Raw genomic sequence first — 20799 nt, 5'->3', positions numbered from 1 at the left:
CCCCAGTGAGAGTCAGTGCCTGTGGAACTGTACCCCAGTGAGAGTCTGTGTCTGTGGGACTGTACCCCAGTGAGAGTCAGTGTCTGTGGAACTGTACCCCAGTGAGAGTCAGTGTCTGTGGAACTGTACCCCAGTGAGAGTCAGTGTCTGTGGAACTGTACCCCAGTGAGAGTCAGTGTCTGTGGAACTGTACCCCAGTGAGAGTCAGTGTCTGTGGAACTGTACCCCAGTGAGAGTCAGTGTCTGTGGAACTGTACCCCAGTGAGAGTCAGTGTCTGTGGAACTGTACCTCAGTGAGAGTCAGTGTCTGTGGAACTGTACCCCAGTGAGAGTCAGTGTCTGTGGAACTGTATCCCAGTGAGAGACAGTGTCTGTGGAACTGTACCCCAGTGAGAGTCAGTGTCTGTGGAACTGTACCCCAGTGAGAGTCAGTGCCTGTGGAACTGTACCACCCCAGTGAGAGTCGGTGTCTGTGGAACTGTACCCCAGTGAGAGTCAGTGTCTGTGGAACTGTACCCCAGTGAGAGTCAGTGTGTGTGGAACTGTACCCCAGTGAGAGTCAGTATCTGTGGAACTGTACCCAAGTGAGAGTCTGTGTCTGTGGAACTGTACCCCAGTGAGAGTCAGTGTCTGTGGAACTGTACCTCAGTGAGAGTCAGTGTCTGTGGAACTGTACCCCAGTGAGTGTCAGTGTCCGTGGAACTGTAACCCAGTGAGAGCCAGTGTCTGTGGAACTGTACCCCAGTGAGAATCAGTGTCTGTGGAGCTTTACCCCAGTGAGAGTCAGTGCCTGTGGAACTGTACACCAGTGAGAGTCAGTGACTGTGGAACTGTACCCCAGTGAGAGTCAGTGTCTGTGGAACTGTACCTCAGTGAGAATCAGTGTCTGTGGAACTGTACCCCAGTGAGAGTCAGTGTCTGTGGAACTGTACCCCAGTGAGTGTCAGTGTCTGTGGAACTGTACAACAGTGAGATTCAGTGTCTGTGGAACTGTACCCCAGTGAGAGTCAGTGTCTGTGGAACTGTACCCCAGTGAGAGACAGTGTCTGTGGAACTGTACCCCAGTGAGAGTCAGTGTCTGTGGAACTGTACCCCATTGAGAGTCAGTGGCTGTGGAACTGAACCCCCCCAGTGAGAGTCGGTGTCTGTGGAACTGCACCCCAGTGAGAGTCAGTGTCTGTGGAACTGTACCCGAGTGAGAGTCAGTGTGTGTGGAACTGTACCCCAGTGAGAGTCAGTATCTGTGGAACTGTACCCCAGTGAGAGTCAGTGTCTGTGTAACTGTACCCCAGTGAGAGTCAGTGTCTGTGGAACTGTACCCCAGTGAGAGTCAGTGTCTGTGGAACTGTAACCCAGTGAGAGTCAGTGTCTGTAGAACTGTGCCCCAGTGAGAGTCAGTGTCTGTGGAGCTTTACCCCAGTGAGAGTCAGTGCCTGTGGAACTGTACCCCAGTGAGAGTCAGTGACTGTGGAACTGTACACCAGTGAGAGGCAGTGCCTGTGGACAGGTACCCCAGTGAGAGTCAGTGCCTGTGGAACTGTACCCCAGTGAGAGTCAGTGTCTGTGGAACTGTACCCCAGTGAGAGTCAGTGTCTGTGGAACTGTAACCCAGTGAGAGTCAGTGTCTGTGGAACTGTACCCCAGTGAGAGTCAGTGTCTGTGGAGCTTTACCCCAGTGAGAGTCAGTGTCTGTGGAACTGTATCCCAGTGAGAGACAGGGTCGGTGGAACTGTACCCCAGTGAGATTCAGTGTCTGTGGAACTGTACCTCAGTGAGAGTCAGTGTCTGTGGAACTGTACCCCAGTGAGAGTCAGTGTCTGTGGAACTGTACCCCAGTGAGAGTCAGTGTCTGTGGAACTGTACCCCAGTGAGAGTCAGTGTCTGTGGTACTGTACCTCAGTGAGAGTCAATGTCTGTGGAACTGTACCCCAGTGAGAGTCAGTGTCTGTGGAACTGTACCCCAGTGAGAGACAGTGTCTGTGGAACTGTACCCCAGTGAGAGTCAGTGTCTGTGGAACTGTACCCCAGTGAGAGTCAGTGGCTGTGGATCTGTAGCCCCCCAGTGAGAGTCGGTGTCTGTGGAACTGTACCCCAGTGAGAGTCAGTGTCTGTGGAACTTTACCCCAGTGAGAGTCACTGTGTGTGGAACTGTACCCCAAAGAGAGTCAGTATCTGTGGAACTGTACCCCAGTGAGAGTCAGTGTCTGTGGAACTGTACCACATATGAGAATCAGTGTCTGTGGAACTGTACCCAAGTGAGAGTCAGTGAGTGTGGCACTGTACCCCAGTGAGAGTCAATGTCTGTGCAACTACACCCCAGTGAGAGTAAGTGTCTATGGAACTGTACCCCAGTGAGAGTCAGTGTCTGTGGAAATGTGCTCCAGTGAGAGTTAGTGTCTGTGGAACTGTACCCCAGTGAGTGTCAGTGTCTGTGGAACTGTACCCCAGTGAGAGACAGTGTCTGTGGAACTGTACCCCAGTGAGAACAGTGTCTGTGGAACTGTACCCCAGTGAGAGTCAGTGTCTGTGGAAATGTACCCCAGTGAGAATGGTGTTTGTGGAACAGTACCCCAGTGACAGTCAGTGTCTGTGGAACTGTACCTCAGTGAGATTCAGTGTCTGTGGAACTGTACCCCAGTGAGAGTCACTGCCTATGGAACTGTACCCCAGTGAGAGTCGATGTCTGTGGAACTGTACCCCAGTGAGCGACAGGGTCGGTGGAACTGTACCCCAGTGAGAGTCAGTATCTGTGGAAATGTACCCCAGTGAGAATGGTGTTTGTGGAACAGTACCCCAGTGAGAGTCAGTGTGTGTGGAACTGTACCACACTTAGAGTCAGTGTCTGTGGAACTGAACCCCAGTGAGTGTCAGTGTCTGTGGAATTGTACCCCAGTGAGAGTCAGTGTCTGTGGAACTGTACCCCAGTGAGCGACAGGGTCGGTGGATCTGTACCCCAGTGAGATTCAGTGTCTGTGGAACTGTACCCCAGTGAGAGTCAGTGTCTGTGGAACTGTACCCCAGTGAGGTTCAGTGTCTGTGGAACTGTACCCCAGTGAGAGTCAGTGTCTGTGGAACTGTACCCCAGTGAGAGTCAGTGTCTGTGGAACTGTACCCCAGTGAGAGTCAGTGTCTGTGGAACTGTACCCCAGTGAGAGTCAGTGTCTGTGGAACTGTACCCCAGTGAGAGTCAGTGTCTGTGGAACTGTACCCCAGTGAGAGTCAGTGTCTGTGGAACTGTACCCGAGTGAGAGTCAGTGTCTGTGGAACTGTACCCCAGTGAGAGTCAGTGTCTGTGTAACTGTACCCCAGTGAGAGTCAGTGTCTGTGGAACTGTCCCCCAGTGAGAGTCAGTGTCTGTGGAACTGTAACCCAGTGAGAGTCAGTGTCTGTGGAACTGTACCCCAGTGAGAGTCAGTGTCTGTGGAGCTTTACCCCAGTGAGAGTCAGTGCCTGTGGAACTGTTCCCCAGTGAGAGTCAGTGACTGTGGAACCGTACCCCAGTGAGAGGCAGTGCCTGTGGACCGGTACACCAGTGAGAGTCAGTGCCTGTGGAACTGTACCCCAGTGAGAGTCTGTGTCTGTGGGACTGTACCCCAGTGAGAGTCAGTGTCTGTGGAACTGTACCCCAGTGAGAGACAGGGTCGGTGGAACTGTACCCCAGTGAGATTCAGTGTCTGTGGAACTGTACCCCAGTGAGAGTCAGTGTCTGTGGAACTGTACCCCAGTGAGAGTCAGTGTCTGTGGAACTGTACCGCAGTGAGGGTCAGTGTCTGTGGAACTGTACCCCAGTGAGAGTCAGTGTCTGTGGAACTGTACCCCAATGAGAGTCAGTGTCGGTGGAACTGTGCCCCAGTGAGAGTCACTGTCTATGGAACTGTACCCCAGTGAGAGTCAGTGTCTGTGGAACTGTACCCCAGTGAGAGTCAGTGTCTGTGGAACTGTACCCCAGTGAGAGTCAGTGTCTGTGGAACTGTACCCGAGTGAGAGTCAGTGTCTGTGGAACTGTACCCCAGTGAGAGTCAGTGTCTGTGGAACTGTACCCCAGTGAGAGTCAGTGTCTGTGGAACTGTACCTCAGTGAGAATCAGTGTCTGTGGAACTGTACCCCAGTGAGAGTCAGTGTCTGTGGAACTGTACCCCAGTGAGTGTCAGTGTCTGTGGAACTGTACCCCAGTGAGAGTCAGTGTCTGTGGAACTGTACCCCAGTGAGAGTCAGTGTCTGTGGAAATGTACCGCAGTGAGAGACAGTGTCTGTGGAATTGTACCCCAGTGAGAGTCAGTGTCTGTGGAACTGTACCCCAGTGAGAGGCAGTGGCTGTGGAACTGTACCCCCCCAGTGAGAGTCGGTGTCGGTGGAACTGCACCCCAGTGAGAGTCAGTGTCTGTGGAACTGTACCCCAGTGAGAGTCAGTGTGTGTGGAACTGTACCCCAGTGAGAGTCAGTATCTTTGGAACTGTACCCCAGTGATAGTCAGTGTCTGTGGAACTGTACCCCAGTGATAGTCAGTGTCTGTGGAACTGTACCCCAGTGAGAGTCAGTGTCTGTGGAACTGTAACCCAGTGAGAGTCAGTGTCTGTGGAACTGTACCCCAGTGAAAGTCAGTGTCTGTGGAGCTTTACCCCAGTGAGAGTCAGTGCCTGTGGAACTGTACCCCAGTGAGAGTCAGGGACTGTGGAACTGTACCCCAGTGAGAGTCAGTGCCTGTGGACAGGTACCCCAGTGAGAGTCAGTGCCTGTGGAACTGTACCCCAGTGAGAGTCTGTGTCTGTGGGACTGTACCCCAGTGAGAGTCAGTGTCTGTGGAACTGTACCCCAGTGAGAGTCAGTGTCTGTGGAACTGTACCCCAGTGAGAGTCAGTGTCTGTGGAACTGTACCCCAGTGAGAGTCAGTGTCTGTGGAACTGTACCCCAGTGAGAGTCAGTGTCTGTGGAACTGTACCCCAGTGAGAGTCAGTGTCTGTGGAACTGTACCCCAGTGAGAGTCAGTGTCTGTGGAACTGTACCTCAGTGAGAGTCAGTGTCTGTGGAACTGTACCCCAGTGAGAGTCAGTGTCTGTGGAACTGTATCCCAGTGAGAGACAGTGTCTGTGGAACTGTACCCCAGTGAGAGTCAGTGTCTGTGGAACTGTACCCCAGTGAGAGTCAGTGCCTGTGGAACTGTACCACCCCAGTGAGAGTCGGTGTCTGTGGAACTGTACCCCAGTGAGAGTCAGTGTCTGTGGAACTGTACCCCAGTGAGAGTCAGTGTGTGTGGAACTGTACCCCAGTGAGAGTCAGTATCTGTGGAACTGTACCCAAGTGAGAGTCTGTGTCTGTGGAACTGTACCCCAGTGAGAGTCAGTGTCTGTGGAACTGTACCTCAGTGAGAGTCAGTGTCTGTGGAACTGTACCCCAGTGAGTGTCAGTGTCCGTGGAACTGTAACCCAGTGAGAGCCAGTGTCTGTGGAACTGTACCCCAGTGAGAATCAGTGTCTGTGGAGCTTTACCCCAGTGAGAGTCAGTGCCTGTGGAACTGTACACCAGTGAGAGTCAGTGACTGTGGAACTGTACCCCAGTGAGAGTCAGTGTCTGTGGAACTGTACCTCAGTGAGAATCAGTGTCTGTGGAACTGTACCCCAGTGAGAGTCAGTGTCTGTGGAACTGTACCCCAGTGAGTGTCAGTGTCTGTGGAACTGTACAACAGTGAGATTCAGTGTCTGTGGAACTGTACCCCAGTGAGAGTCAGTGTCTGTGGAACTGTACCCCAGTGAGAGACAGTGTCTGTGGAACTGTACCCCAGTGAGAGTCAGTGTCTGTGGAACTGTACCCCATTGAGAGTCAGTGGCTGTGGAACTGAACCCCCCCAGTGAGAGTCGGTGTCTGTGGAACTGCACCCCAGTGAGAGTCAGTGTCTGTGGAACTGTACCCGAGTGAGAGTCAGTGTGTGTGGAACTGTACCCCAGTGAGAGTCAGTATCTGTGGAACTGTACCCCAGTGAGAGTCAGTGTCTGTGTAACTGTACCCCAGTGAGAGTCAGTGTCTGTGGAACTGTACCCCAGTGAGAGTCAGTGTCTGTGGAACTGTAACCCAGTGAGAGTCAGTGTCTGTAGAACTGTGCCCCAGTGAGAGTCAGTGTCTGTGGAGCTTTACCCCAGTGAGAGTCAGTGCCTGTGGAACTGTACCCCAGTGAGAGTCAGTGACTGTGGAACTGTACACCAGTGAGAGGCAGTGCCTGTGGACAGGTACCCCAGTGAGAGTCAGTGCCTGTGGAACTGTACCCCAGTGAGAGTCTGTGTCTGTGGGACTGTACCCCAGTGAGAGTCAGTGTCTGTGGAACTGTACCCCAGTGAGAGACAGGGTCGGTGGAACTGTACCCCAGTGAGATTCAGTGTCTGTGGAACTGTACCCCAGTGAGAGTCAGTGTCTGTGGAACTGTACCCCAGTGAGAGTCAGTGTCTGTGGAACTGTACCGCAGTGAGGTTAAGTGTCTGTGGAACTGTACCCCAGTGAGAGTCAGTGTCTGTGGAACTGTACCCCAATGAGAGTCAGTGTCGGTGGAACTGTACCCCAGTGAGAGTCACTGTCTATGGAACTGTACCCCAGTGAGAGTCAGTGTCTGTGGAACTGTACCCCAGTGAGAGTCAGTGTCTGTGGAACTGTACCCCAGTGAGAGTCAGTGTCTGTGGAACTGTACCCGAGTGAGAGTCAGTGTCTGTGGAACTGTACCCCAGTGAGAGTCAGTGTCTGTGGAAATGTACCCCAGTGAGAGTCAGTGTCTGTGGAACTGTACCCCAGTGAGAGTCAGTGTCTGTGGAACTGTACCCCAGTGAGAGTCAGTGTCTGTGGAACTGTACCTCAGTGAGAATCAGTGTCTGTGGAACTGTACCCCAGTGAGAGTCAGTGTCTGTGGAACTGTACCCCAGTGAGTGTCAGTGTCTGTGGAACTCTACCCCAGTGAGAGTCAGTGTCTGTGGAACTGTACCGCAGTGAGAGTCAGTGTCTGTGGAACTGCACCCCAGTGAGAGTCAGTGTCTGTGGAACTGTACCCCAGTGAGAGTCAGTGTCTGTGGAACTGCACCCCAGTGAGAGTCAGTGTCTGTGGAACTGTACCCCAGTGAGAGTCAGTGTCTGTGGAACTGTACCCCAGTGAGAGGCAGTGGCTGTGGAACTGTACCCCAGTGAGAGGCAGTGTCTGTGGAACTGTACCCCAGTGAGAGTCAGTGTGTGTGGAACTGTACCCCAGTGAGAGTCAGTATCTGTGGAACTGTACCCCAGTGAGAGTCAGTGTCTGTGGAACTGTACCCCAGTGATAGTCAGTGTCTGTGGAACTGTACCCCAGTGAGAGTCAGTGTCTGTGGAACTGTAACCCAGTGAGAGTCAGTGTCTGTGGAACTGTACCCCAGTGAGAGTCAGTGTCTGTGGAGCTTTACCCCAGTGAGAGTCAGTGCCTGTGGAACTGTACCCCAGTGAGAGTCAGGGACTGTGGAACTGTACCCCAGTGAGAGTCAGTGCCTGTGGACCGGTACCCCAGTGAGAGTCAGTGCCTGTGGAACTGTACCCAAGTGAGAGTCTGTGTCTGTGGGACTGTACCCCAGTGAGAGTCAGTGTCTGTGGAACTGTACCCCAGTGAGAGTCAGTGTCTGTGGAACAGTACCCCAGTGAGAGTCAGTGTCTGTGGAACTGTACCCCAGTGAGAGTCAGTGTCTGTGGAACTGTACCCCAGTGAGAGTCAGTGTCTGTGGAACTGTACCCCAGTGAGAGTCAGTGTCTGTGGAACTTTACCCCAGTGAGAGTCAGTGTCTGTGGAACTGTACCTCAGTGAGAGTCAGTGTCTGTGGAACTGTACCCCAGTGAGAGTCAGTGTCTGTGGAACTGTATCCCAGTGAGAGACAGTGTCTGTGGAACTGTACCCCAGTGAGAGTCTGTGTCTGTGGAACTGTACCCCAGTGAGAGTCAGTGTCTGTGGAACTGTACCCCAGTGAGAGTCAGTGTCTGTGGAACTGTACCCCAGTGAGAGTCAGTGTCTGTGGAACTGTACCCCAGTGAGCATCAGTGCTTATGGAACGGTACCCCAGTGAGAGTCAGTGTCTGTGGAACTGTACCCCAGTGAGAGTCACTGCCTGTGGAACTGTACCCACTGAGAGTCAGTGTCTGTGGAATTGTACCCCAGTGAGAGTCAGTGCCTGTGGAACTGTACCCCAGTGAGTGTCAGTGCCTGTGGTACGGTGCCCCAGTGAGAGTCAGTGTCAGTGGAACTGTACCCCAGTGAGGGTCAGTGTCTGTGGAACTGCACAACAGTGAGAGTCAGTGTCTGTGGAACTGTACCCCAGTGAGATTCAGTGTCTGTGGAACTGTACCCCAGTGAGAGTCAGTGCCTGTGGAACTGTACCCCAGTGAGAGTCAGTGTCTGTGGAACTGTACCCCAGTGAGAGTCAGTGCCTGTGGAACTGTACCCCAGTGGGAGTCAGTGTCTGTGGAACTGTATCCCAGTGAGAGACAGTGTCTGTGGAACTGTACCCCAGTGAGAGTCAGTGTCTGTGGAACTGTACCCCAGTGAGAGTCAGTGGCTGTGGAACTGTACCCCCACAGTGAGAGTCGGTGTCTGTGGAACTGTACCCCAGTGAGAGTCAGTGTCTGTGGAACTGTACCCCAGTGAGAGTCAGTGTCCGTGGAACTGTACCCCAGTGAGAGTCAGTGTCTGTGGAACTGTAACCCAGTGAGAGTCAGTGTCTGTGGAATTGTACCCCAGTGAGAGACAGTGTCTGTGGAACTGTACCCCAGTGAGAGTCAGTGTCTGTGGAACTGTACCCCATTGAGAGTCAGTGGCTGTGGAACTGTACCCCCCCAGTGAGAGTCGGTGTCTGTGGAACTGTACCCCAGTGAGAGTCAGTGTCTGTGTAACTGTACCCCAGTGAGAGTCAGTGTCTGTGGAACTGTACCCCAGTGAGAGTCAGTGTCTGTGGAACTGTAACCCAGTGAGAGTCAGTGTCTGTGGAACTGTACCCCAGTGAGAGTCAGTGTCTGTGGAGCTTTACCCCAGTGAGAGTCAGTGTCTGTGGAACTGTACCCCAGTGAGAGACAGGGTCGGTGGAACTGTACCCCAGTGAGATTCAGTGTCTGTGGAACTGTACCTCAGTGAGAGTCAGTGTCTGTGGAACTGTACCCCAGTGAGAGTCAGTGTCTGTGGAACTGTACCCCAGTGAGAGTCAGTGTCTGTGGAACTGTACCCCAGTGAGAGTCAGTGTCTGTGGTACTGTACCTGAGTGAGAGTCAATGTCTGTGGAACTGTACCCCAGTGAGAGTCAGTGTCTGTGGAACTGTACCCCAGTGAGAGACAGTGTCTGTGGAACTGTACCCCAGTGAGAGTCAGTGTCTGTGGAACTGTACCCCAGTGAGAGTCAGTGGCTGTGGATCTGTAGCCCCCCAGTGAGAGTCGGTGTCTGTGGAACTGTACCCCAGTGAGAGTCAGTGTCTGTGGAACTTTACCCCAGTGAGAGTCACTGTGTGTGGAACTGTACCCCAAAGAGAGTCAGTATCTGTGGAACTGTACCCCAGTGAGAGTCAGTGTCTGTGGAACTGTACCACATATGAGAATCAGTGTCTGTGGAACTGTACCCAAGTGAGAGTCAGTGAGTGTGGCACTGTACCCCAGTGAGAGTCAATGTCTGTGCAACTACACCCCAGTGAGAGTAAGTGTCTATGGAACTGTACCCCAGTGAGAGTCAGTGTCTGTGGAAATGTGCTCCAGTGAGAGTTAGTGTCTGTGGAACTGTACCCCAGTGAGTGTCAGTGTCTGTGGAACTGTACCCCAGTGAGAGACAGTGTCTGTGGAACTGTACCCCAGTGAGAACAGTGTCTGTGGAACTGTACCCCAGTGAGAGTCAGTGTCTGTGGAAATGTACCCCAGTGAGAATGGTGTTTGTGGAACAGTACCCCAGTGACAGTCAGTGTGTGTGGAACTGTACCACACTTAGAGTCAGTGTCTGTGGAACTGAACCCCAGTGAGTGTCAGTGTCTGTGGAATTGTACCCCAGTGAGAGTCAGTGTCTGTGGAACTGTACCCCAGTGAGCGACAGGGTCGGTGGAACTGTACCCCAGTGAGATTCAGTGTCTGTGGAACTGTACCCCAGTGAGAGTCAGTGTCTGTGGAACTGTACCCCAGTGAGGTTCAGTGTCTGTGGAACTGTACCCCAGTGAGAGTCAGTGTCTGTGGAACTGTACCCCAGTGAGAGTCAGTGTCTGTGGAACTGTACCCCAGTGAGAGTCAGTGTCTGTGGAACTGTACCCCAGTGAGAGTCAGTGTCTGTGGAACTGTACCCCAGTGAGAGTCAGTGTCTGTGGAACTGTACCCCAGTGAGAGTCAGTGTCTGTGGAACTGTACCCGAGTGAGAGTCAGTGTCTGTGGAACTGTACCCCAGTGAGAGTCAGTGTCTGTGGAAATGTACCCCAGTGAGAGTCAGCGTCTGTGGAACTGTACCCCAGTGAGAGTCAGTGTCTGTGGAACTGTACCCCAGTGAGAGTCAGTGTCTGTGGAACTGTACCTCAGTGAGAATCAGTGTCTGTGGAACTGTACCCCAGTGAGAGTCAGTGTCTGTGGAACTGTACCCCAGTGAGTGTCAGTGTCTGTGGAACTGTACCCCAGTGAGATTCAGTGTCTGTGGAACTGTACCCCAGTGAGAGTCAGTGTCTGTGGAACTGTACCCCAGTGAGAGACAGTGTCTGTGGAACTGTACCCCAGTGAGAGTCAGTGTCTGTGGAACTGTACCCCATTGAGAGTCAGTGGCTGTGGAACTGTACCCCCCCAGTGAGAGTCGGTGTCTGTGGAACTGCACCCCAGTGAGAGTCAGTGTCTGTGGAACTGTACCCGAGTGAGAGTCAGTGTGTGTGGAACTGTACCCCAGTGAGAGTCAGTATCTGTGGAACTGTACCCCAGTGAGAGTCAGTGTCTGTGTAACTGTACCCCAGTGAGAGTCAGTGTCTGTGGAACTGTCCCCCAGTGAGAGTCAGTGTCTGTGGAACTGTAACCCAGTGAGAGTCAGTGTCTGTGGAACTGTACCCCAGTGAGAGTCAGTGTCTGTGGAGCTTTACCCCAGTGAGAGTCAGTGCCTGTGGAACTGTTCCCCAGTGAGAGTCAGTGACTGTGGAACTGTACCCCAGTGAGAGGCAGTGCCTGTGGACCGTTACCCCAGTGAGAGTCAGTGCCTGTGGAACTGTACCCCAGTGAGAGTCTGTGTCTGTGGGACTGTACCCCAGTGAGAGTCAGTGTCTGTGCAACTACACCCCAGTGAGAGTAAGTGTCTATGGAACTGTACCCCAGTGAGAGTCAGTGTCTGTGGAAATGTGCTCCAGTGAGAGTTAGTGTCTGTGGAACTGTACCCCAGTGAGTGTCAGTGTCTGTGGAACTGTACCCCAGTGAGAGACAGTGTCTGTGGAACTGTACCCCAGTGAGAACAGTGTCTGTGGAACTGTACCCCAGTGAGAGTCAGTGTCTGTGGAAATGTACCCCAGTGAGAATGGTGTTTGTGGAACAGTACCCCAGTGACAGTCAGTGTGTGTGGAACTGTACCACACTTAGAGTCAGTGTCTGTGGAACTGAACCCCAGTGAGTGTCAGTGTCTGTGGAATTGTACCCCAGTGAGAGTCAGTGTCTGTGGAACTGTACCCCAGTGAGCGACAGGGTCGGTGGAACTGTACCCCAGTGAGATTCAGTGTCTGTGGAACTGTACCCCAGTGAGAGTCAGTGTCTGTGGAACTGTACCCCAGTGAGGTTCAGTGTCTGTGGAACTGTACCCCAGTGAGAGTCAGTGTCTGTGGAACTGTACCCCAGTGAGAGTCAGTGTCTGTGGAACTGTACCCCAGTGAGAGTCAGTGTCTGTGGAACTGTACCCCAGTGAGAGTCAGTGTCTGTGGAACTGTACCCCAGTGAGAGTCAGTGTCTGTGGAACTGTACCCCAGTGAGAGTCAGTGTCTGTGGAACTGTCCCCGAGTGAGAGTCAGTGTCTGTGGAACTGTACCCCAGTGAGAGTCAGTGTCTGTGGAAATGTACCCCAGTGAGAGTCAGCGTCTGTGGAACTGTACCCCAGTGAGAGTCAGTGTCTGTGGAACTGTACCCCAGTGAGAGTCAGTGTCTGTGGAACTGTACCTCAGTGAGAATCAGTGTCTGTGGAACTGTACCCCAGTGAGAGTCAGTGTCTGTGGAACTGTACCCCAGTGAGTGTCAGTGTCTGTGGAACTGTACCCCAGTGAGATTCAGTGTCTGTGGAACTGTACCCCAGTGAGAGTCAGTGTCTGTGGAACTGTACCCCAGTGAGAGACAGTGTCTGTGGAACTGTACCCCAGTGAGAGTCAGTGTCTGTGGAACTGTACCCCATTGAGAGTCAGTGGCTGTGGAACTGTACCCCCCCAGTGAGAGTCGGTGTCTGTGGAACTGCACCCCAGTGAGAGTCAGTGTCTGTGGAACTGTACCCGAGTGAGAGTCAGTGTGTGTGGAACTGTACCCCAGTGAGAGTCAGTATCTGTGGAACTGTACCCCAGTGAGAGTCAGTGTCTGTGTAACTGTACCCCAGTGAGAGTCAGTGTCTGTGGAACTGTCCCCCAGTGAGAGTCAGTGTCTGTGGAACTGTAACCCAGTGAGAGTCAGTGTCTGTGGAACTGTACCCCAGTGAGAGTCAGTGTCTGTGGAGCTTTACCCCAGTGAGAGTCAGTGCCTGTGGAACTGTTCCCCAGTGAGAGTCAGTGACTGTGGAACTGTACCCCAGTGAGAGGCAGTGCCTGTGGACCGGTACCCCAGTGAGAGTCAGTGCCTGTGGAACTGTACCCCAGTGAGAGTCTGTGTCTGTGGGACTGTACCCCAGTGAGAGTCAGTGTCTGTGGAACTGTACCCCAGTGAGAGACAGGGTCGGTGGAACTGTACCCCAGTGAGATTCAGTGTCTGTGGAACTGTACCCCAGTGAGAGTCAGTGTCTGTGGAACTGTACCCCAGTGAGAGTCAGTGTCTGTGGAACTGTACCGCAGTGAGGGTCAGTGTCTGTGGAACTGTACCCCAGTGAGAGTCAGTGTCTGTGGAACTGTACCCCAATGAGAGTCAGTGTCGGTGGAACTGTGCCCCAGTGAGAGTCACTGTCTATGGAACTGTACCCCAGTGAGAGTCAGTGTCTGTGGAACTGTACCCCAGTGAGAGTCAGTGTCTGTGGAACTGTACCCCAGTGAGAGTCAGTGTCTGTGGAACTGTACCCGAGTGAGAGTCAGTGTCTGTGGAACTGTACCCCAGTGAGAGTCAGTGTCTGTGGAACTGTACCCCAGTGAGAGTCAGTGTCTGTGGAACTGTACCTCAGTGAGAATCAGTGTCTGTGGAACTGTACCCCAGTGAGAGTCAGTGTCTGTGGAACTGTACCCCAGTGAGTGTCAGTGTCTGTGGAACTGTACCCCAGTGAGAGTCAGTGTCTGTGGAACTGTACCCCAGTGAGAGTCAGTGTCTGTGGAAATGTACCGCAGTGAGAGACAGTGTCTGTGGAATTGTACCCCAGTGAGAGTCAGTGTCTGTGGAACTGTACCCCAGTGAGAGGCAGTGGCTGTGGAACTGTACCCCCCCAGTGAGAGTCGGTGTCGGTGGAACTGCACCCCAGTGAGAGTCAGTGTCTGTGGAACTGTACCCCAGTGAGAGTCAGTGTGTGTGGAACTGTACCCCAGTGAGAGTCAGTATCTTTGGAACTGTACCCCAGTGATAGTCAGTGTCTGTGGAACTGTACCCCAGTGATAGTCAGTGTCTGTGGAACTGTACCCCAGTGAGAGTCAGTGTCTGTGGAACTGTAACCCAGTGAGAGTCAGTGTCTGTGGAACTGTACCCCAGTGAAAGTCAGTGTCTGTGGAGCTTTACCCCAGTGAGAGTCAGTGCCTGTGGAACTGTACCCCAGTGAGAGTCAGGGACTGTGGAACTGTACCCCAGTGAGAGTCAGTGCCTGTGGACAGGTACCCCAGTGAGAGTCAGTGCCTGTGGAACTGTACCCCAGTGAGAGTCTGTGTCTGTGGGACTGTACCCCAGTGAGAGTCAGTGTCTGTGGAACTGTACCCCAGTGAGAGTCAGTGTCTGTGGAACTGTACCCCAGTGAGAGTCAGTGTCTGTGGAACTGTACCCCAGTGAGAGTCAGTGTCTGTGGAACTGTACCCCAGTGAGAGTCAGTGTCTGTGGAACTGTACCCCAGTGAGAGTCAGTGTCTGTGGAACTGTACCCCAGTGAGAGTCAGTGTCTGTGGAACTGTACCTCAGTGAGAGTCAGTGTCTGTGGAACTGTACCCCAGTGAGAGTCAGTGTCTGTGGAACTGTATCCCAGTGAGAGACAGTGTCTGTGGAACTGTACCCCAGTGAGAGTCAGTGTCTGTGGAACTGTACCCCAGTGAGAGTCAGTGCCTGTGGAACTGTACCACCCCAGTGAGAGTCGGTGTCTGTGGAACTGTACCCCAGTGAGAGTCAGTGTCTGTGGAAGTGTACCCCAGTGAGAGTCAGTGTGTGTGGAACTGTACCCCAGTGAGAGTCAGTATCTGTGGAACTGTACCCAAGTGAGAGTCTGTGTCTGTGGAACTGTACCCCAGTGAGAGTCAGTGTCTGTGGAACTGTACCTCAGTGAGAGTCAGTGTCTGTGGAACTGTACCCCAGTGAGTGTCAGTGTCTGTGGAACTGTAACCCAGTGAGAGCCAGTGTCTGTGGAACTGTACCCCAGTGAGAATCAGTGTCTGTGGAGCTTTACCCCAGTGAGAGTCAGTGCCTGTGGAACTGTACACCAGTGAGAGTCAGTGACTGTGGAACTGTACCCCAGTGAGAGTCAGTGCCTGTGGAACTGTACCCCAGTGAGAGTCAGTGTCTGTGGAAATGTACCCCAGTGAGAATGGTGTTTGTGGAACAGTACCCCAGTGAGAGTCAGTGTGTGTGGAACTGTACCACACTTAGAGTTAGTGTCTGTGGAACTGAACCCCAGTGAGTGTCAGTGTCTGTGGAATTGTACCCCAGTGAGAGTCAGTGTCTGTGGAACTGTACCCCAGTGAGCGACAGGGTCGGTGGAACTGTACCCCAGTGAGATTCAGTGTCTGTGGAACTGTACCCCAGTGAGAGTCAGTGTCTGTGGAACTGTACCCCAGTGAGGTTCAGTGTCTGTGGAACTGTACCCCAGTGAGAGTCAGTGTCTGTGGAACTGTACCCCAGTGAGAGTCAGTGTCTGTGGAACTGTACCCCAGTGAGAGTCAGTGTCTGTGGAACTGTACCCCAGTGAGAGTCAGTGTCTGTGGAACTGTACCCCAGTGAGAGTCAGTGTCTGTGGAACTGTACCCCAGTGAGAGTCAGTGTCTGTGGAACTGTACCCGAGTGAGAGTCAGTGTCTGTGGAACTGTACCCCAGTGAGAGTCAGTGTCTGTGGAAATGTACCCCAGTGAGAGTCAGCGTCTGTGGAACTGTACCCCAGTGAGAGTCAGTGTCTGTGGAACTGTACCCCAGTGAGAGTCAGTGTCTGTGGAACTGTACCTCAGTGAGAATCAGTGTCTGTGGAACTGTACCCCAGTGAGAGTCAGTGTCTGTGGAACTGTACCCCAGTGAGTGTCAGTGTCTGTGGAACTGTACCCCAGTGAGATTCAGTGTCTGTGGAACTGTACCCCAGTGAGAGTCAGTGTCTGTGGAACTGTACCCCAGTGAGAGACAGTGTCTGTGGAACTGTACCCCAGTGAGAGTCAGTGTCTGTGGAACTGTACCCCATTGAGAGTCAGTGGCTGTGGAACTGTACCCCCCCAGTGAGAGTCGGTGTCTGTGGAACTGCACCCCAGTGAGAGTCAGTGTCTGTGGAACTGTACCCGAGTGAGAGTCAGTGTGTGTGGAACTGTACCCCAGTGATAGTCAGTATCTGTGGAACTGTACCCCAGTGAGAGTCAGTGTCTGTGTAACTGTACCCCAGTGAGAGTCAGTGTCTGTGGAACTGTCCCCCAGTGAGAGTCAGTGTCTGTGGAACTGTAACCCAGTGAGAGTCAGTGTCTGTGGAACTGTACCCCAGTGAGAGTCAGTGTCTGTGGAGCTTTACCCCAGTGAGAGTCAGTGCCTGTGGAACTGTTCCCCAGTGAGAGTCAGTGACTGTGGAACTGTACCCCAGTGAGAGGCAGTGCCTGTGGACCGGTACCCCAGTGAGAGTCAGTGCCTGTGGAACTGTACCCCAGTGAGAGTCTGTGTCTGTGGGACTGTACCCCAGTGAGAGTCAGTGTCTGTGGAACTGTACCCCAGTGAGAGACAGGGTCGGTGGAACTGTACCCCAGTGAGATTCAGTGTCTGTGGAACTGTACCCCAGTGAGAGTCAGTGTCTGTGGAACTGTACCCCAGTGAGAGTCAGTGTCTGTGGAACTGTACCGCAGTGAGGGTCAGTGTCTGTGGAACTGTACCCCAGTGAGAGTCAGTGTCTGTGGAACTGTACCCCAATGAGAGTCAGTGTCGGTGGAACTGTGCCCCAGTGAGAGTCACTGTCTATGGAACTGTACCCCAGTGAGAGTCAGTGTCTGTGGAACTGTACCCCAGTGAGAGTCAGTGTCTGTGGAACTGTACCCCAGTGAGAGTCAGTGTCTGTGGAACTGTACCCGAGTGAGAGTCAGTGTCTGTGGAACTGTACCCCAGTGAGAGTCAGTGTCTGTGGAAATGTACCCCAGTGAGAGTCAGTTTCTGTGGAACTGTACCCCAGTGAGAGTCAGTGTCTGTGGAACTGTAACCCAGTGAGAGCCAGTGTCTGTGGAACTGTACCCCAGTGAGAATCAGTGTCTGTGGAGCTTTACCCCAGTGAGAGTCAGTGCCTGTGGAACTGTACACCAGTGAGAGTCAGTGACTGTGGAACTGTACCCCAGTGAGAGTCAGTGCCTGTGGAACTGTACCCCAGTGAGAGTCAGTGTCTGTGGAAATGTACCCCAGTGAGAATGGTGTTTGTGGAACAGTACCCCAGTGAGAGTCAGTGTGTGTGGAACTGTACCACACTTAGAGTTAGTGTCTGTGGAACTGAACCCCAGTGAGTGTCAGTGTCTGTGGAATTGTACCCCAGTGAGAGTCAGTGTCTGTGGAACTGTACCCCAGTGAGCGACAGGGTCGGTGGAACTGTACCCCAGTGAGATTCAGTGTCTGTGGAACTGTACCCCAGTGAGAGTCAGTGTCTGTGGAACTGTACCCCAGTGAGGTTCAGTGTCTGTGGAACTGTACCCCAGTGAGAGTCAGTGTCTGTGGAACTGTACCCCAGTGAGAGTCAGTGTCTGTGGAACTGTACCCCAGTGAGAGTCAGTGTCTGTGGAACTGTCCCCGAGTGAGAGTCAGTGTCTGTGGAACTGTACCCCAGTGAGAGTCAGTGTCTGTGGAAATGTACCCCAGTGAGAGTCAGCGTCTGTGGAACTGTACCCCAGTGAGAGTCAGTGTCTGTGGAACTGTACCCCAGTGAGAGTCAGTGTCTGTGGAACTGTACCTCAGTGAGAATCAGTGTCTGTGGAACTGTACCCCAGTGAGAGTCAGTGTCTGTGGAACTGTACCCCAGTGAGTGTCAGTGTCTGTGGAACTGTACCCCAGTGAGATTCAGTGTCTGTGGAACTGTACCCCAGTGAGAGTCAGTGTCTGTGGAACTGTACCCCAGTGAGAGACAGTGTCTGTGGAACTGTACCCCAGTGAGAGTCAGTGTCTGTGGAACTGTACCCCATTGAGAGTCAGTGGCTGTGGAACTGTACCCCCCCAGTGAGAGTCGGTGTCTGTGGAACTGCACCCCAGTGAGAGTCAGTGTCTGTGGAACTGTACCCGAGTGAGAGTCAGTGTGTGTGGAACTGTACCCCAGTGAGAGTCAGTATCTGTGGAACTGTACCCCAGTGAGAGTCAGTGTCTGTGTAACTGTACCCCAGTGAGAGTCAGTGTCTGTGGAACTGTCCCCCAGTGAGAGTCAGTGTCTGTGGAACTGTAACCCAGTGAGAGTCAGTGTCTGTGGAACTGTACCCCAGTGAGAGTCAGTGTCTGTGGAGCTTTACCCCAGTGAGAGTCAGTGCCTGTGGAACTGTTCCCCAGTGAGAGTCAGTGACTGTGGAACTGTACCCCAGTGAGAGGCAGTGCCTGTGGACCGGTACCCCAGTGAGAGTCAGTGCCTGTGGAACTGTACCCCAGTGAGAGTCTGTGTCTGTGGGACTGTACCCCAGTGAGAGTCAGTGTCTGTGGAACTGTACCCCAGTGAGAGACAGGGTCGGTGGAACTGTACCCCAGTGAGATTCAGTGTCTGTGGAACTGTACCCCAGTGAGAGTCAGTGTCTGTGGAACTGTACCCCAGTGAGAGTCAGTGTCTGTGGAACTGTACCGCAGTGAGGGTCAGTGTCTGTGGAACTGTACCCCAGTGAGAGTCAGTGTCTGTGGAACTGTACCCCAATGAGAGTCAGTGTCGGTGGAACTGTGCCCCAGTGAGAGTCACTGTCTATGGAACTGTACCCCAGTGAGAGTCAGTGTCTGTGGAACTGTACCCCAGTGAGAGTCAGTGTCTGTGGAACAGTACCCCAGTGAGAGTCAGTGTCTGTGGAACTGTACCCGAGTGAGAGTCAGTGTCTGTGGAACTGTACCCCAGTGAGAGTCAGTGTCTGTGGAAATGTACCCCAGTGAGAGTCAGTTTCTGTGGAACTGTACCCCAGTGAGAGTCAGTGTCTGTGGAACTGTACCCCAGTGAGAGTCAGTGTCTGTGGAACTGTACCTCAGTGAGAATCAGTGTATGTGGAACTGTACCCCAGTGAGAGTCAGTGTCTGTGGAACTGTACCCCAGTGAGTGTCAGTGTCTGTGGAACTGTACCCCAGTGAGAGTCAGTGTCTGTGGAACTGTACCCCAGTGAGAGTCAGTGTCTGTGGAAATGTACCGCAGTGAGAGACAGTGTCTGTGGAATTGTACCCCAGTGAGAGTCAGTGTCTGTGGAACTGTACCCCAGTGAGAGGCAGTGGCTGTGGAACTGTACCCCCCCAGTGAGAGTCGGTGTCGGTGGAACTGCACCCCAGTGAGAGTCAGTGTCTGTGGAACTGTACCCCAGTGAGAGTCAGTGTGTGTGGAACTGTACCCCAGTGAGAGTCAGTATCTTTGGAACTGTACCCCAGTGAGAGTCAGTGTCTGTGGAACTGTAACCCAGTGAGAGTCAGTGTCTGTGGAACTGTACCCCAGTGAAAGTCAGTGTCTGTGGAGCTTTACCCCAGTGAGAGTCAGTGCCTGTGGAACTGTAGCCCAGTGAGAGTCAGGGACTGTGGAACTGTACCCCAGTGAGAGTCAGTGCCTGTGGACAGGTACCCCAGTGAGAGTCAGTGCCTGTGGAACTGTACCCCAGTGAGAGTCTGTGTCTGTGGGACTGTACCCCAGTGAGAGTCAGTGTCTGTGGAACTGTACCCCAGTGAGAGTCAGTGTCTGTGGAACTGTACCCCAGTGAGAGTCAGTGTCTGTGGAACTGTACCCCAGTGAGAGTCAGTGTCTGTGGAACTGTACCCCAGTGAGAGTCAGTGTCTGTGGAACTGTACCCCAGTGAGAGTCAGTGTCTGTGGAACTGTACCCCAGTGAGAGTCAGTGTCTGTGGAACTGTACCTCAGTGAGAGTCAGTGTCTGTGGAACTGTACCCCAGTGAGAGTCAGTGTCTGTGGAACTGTATCCCAGTGAGAGACAGTGTCTGTGGAACTGTACCCCAGTGAGAGTCAGTGTCTGTGGAACTGTACCCCAGTGAGAGTCAGTGCCTGTGGAACTGTACCACCCCAGTGAGAGTCGGTGTCTGTGGAACTGTACCCCAGTGAGAGTCAGTGTCTGTGGAACTGTACCCCAGTGAGAGTCAGTGTGTGTGGAGCTTTACCCCAGTGAGAGTCAGTGCCTGTGGAACTGTACACCAGTGAGAGTCAGTGACTGTGGAACTGTACCCCAGTGAGAGTCAGTGCCTGTGGAAATGTACCCCAGTGAGAGTCAGTGACTGTGGAACTGTACCCCAGTGAGAGTCTGTGTCTGTGGGACTGTACCCCAGTGAGAGTCAGTGTCTGTGGAACTGTACCCCAGTGAGAGTCAGTGTCTGTGGAACTGTACCCCAGTGAGAGTCAATGTCTGTGGAACTGTACCCCAGTGAGAGTCAGTGTCTGTGGAACTGTACCCCAGTGAGCATCAGTGCTTATGGAACGGTACCCCAGTGAGAGTCACTGCCTGTGGAACTGTACCCACTGAGAGTCAGTGTCTGTGGAACTGTACCCCAGTGAGAGTCAGTGCCTGTGGAACTGTACCCCAGTGAGTGTCAGTGCCTGTGGTACTGTGCCCCAGTGAGAGTCAGTGTCAGTGGAACTGTACCCCAGTGAGGGTCAGTGTCTGTGGAACTGCACAACAGTGAGAGTCATTGTCTGTGGAACTGTACCCCAGTGAGATTCAGTGTCTGTGGAACTGTACCCCAGTGAGAGTCAGTGCCTGTGGAACTGTACCCCAGTGAGAGTCAGTGTCTGTGGAACTGTACCCCAGTGAGAGTCAGTGCCTGTGGAACTGTACCCCAGTGGGAGTCAGTGTCTGTGGAACTGTATCCCAGTGAGAGACAGTGTCTGTGGAACTGTACCCCAGTGAGAGTCAGTGTCTGTGGAACTGTACCCCAGTGAGAGTCAGTGGCTGTGGAACTGTACCCCTACAGTGAGAGTCGGTGTCTGTGGAACTGTACCGCAGTGAGAGTCAGTGTCTGTGGAACTGTACCCCAGTGAGAGTCAGTGTCTGTGGAACTGTACCCCAGTGAGAGTCAGTGTCTGTGGAACTGTAACCCAGTGAGAGCCACTGTCTGTGGAACTGTACCCCAGTGAGAATCAGTG

The sequence above is a fragment of the Somniosus microcephalus genome, chromosome 4 (assembly GCF_052327205.1).
Source record: "Somniosus microcephalus isolate GS21.2 chromosome 4, FLI_Smic_1.0, whole genome shotgun sequence".
Classification (NCBI taxonomy): Eukaryota; Metazoa; Chordata; class Chondrichthyes; order Squaliformes; family Somniosidae; genus Somniosus; species Somniosus microcephalus.
The sequence above is the reverse complement of the archived record's forward strand: the minus strand, read 5'-3'. Positions refer to the sequence as shown.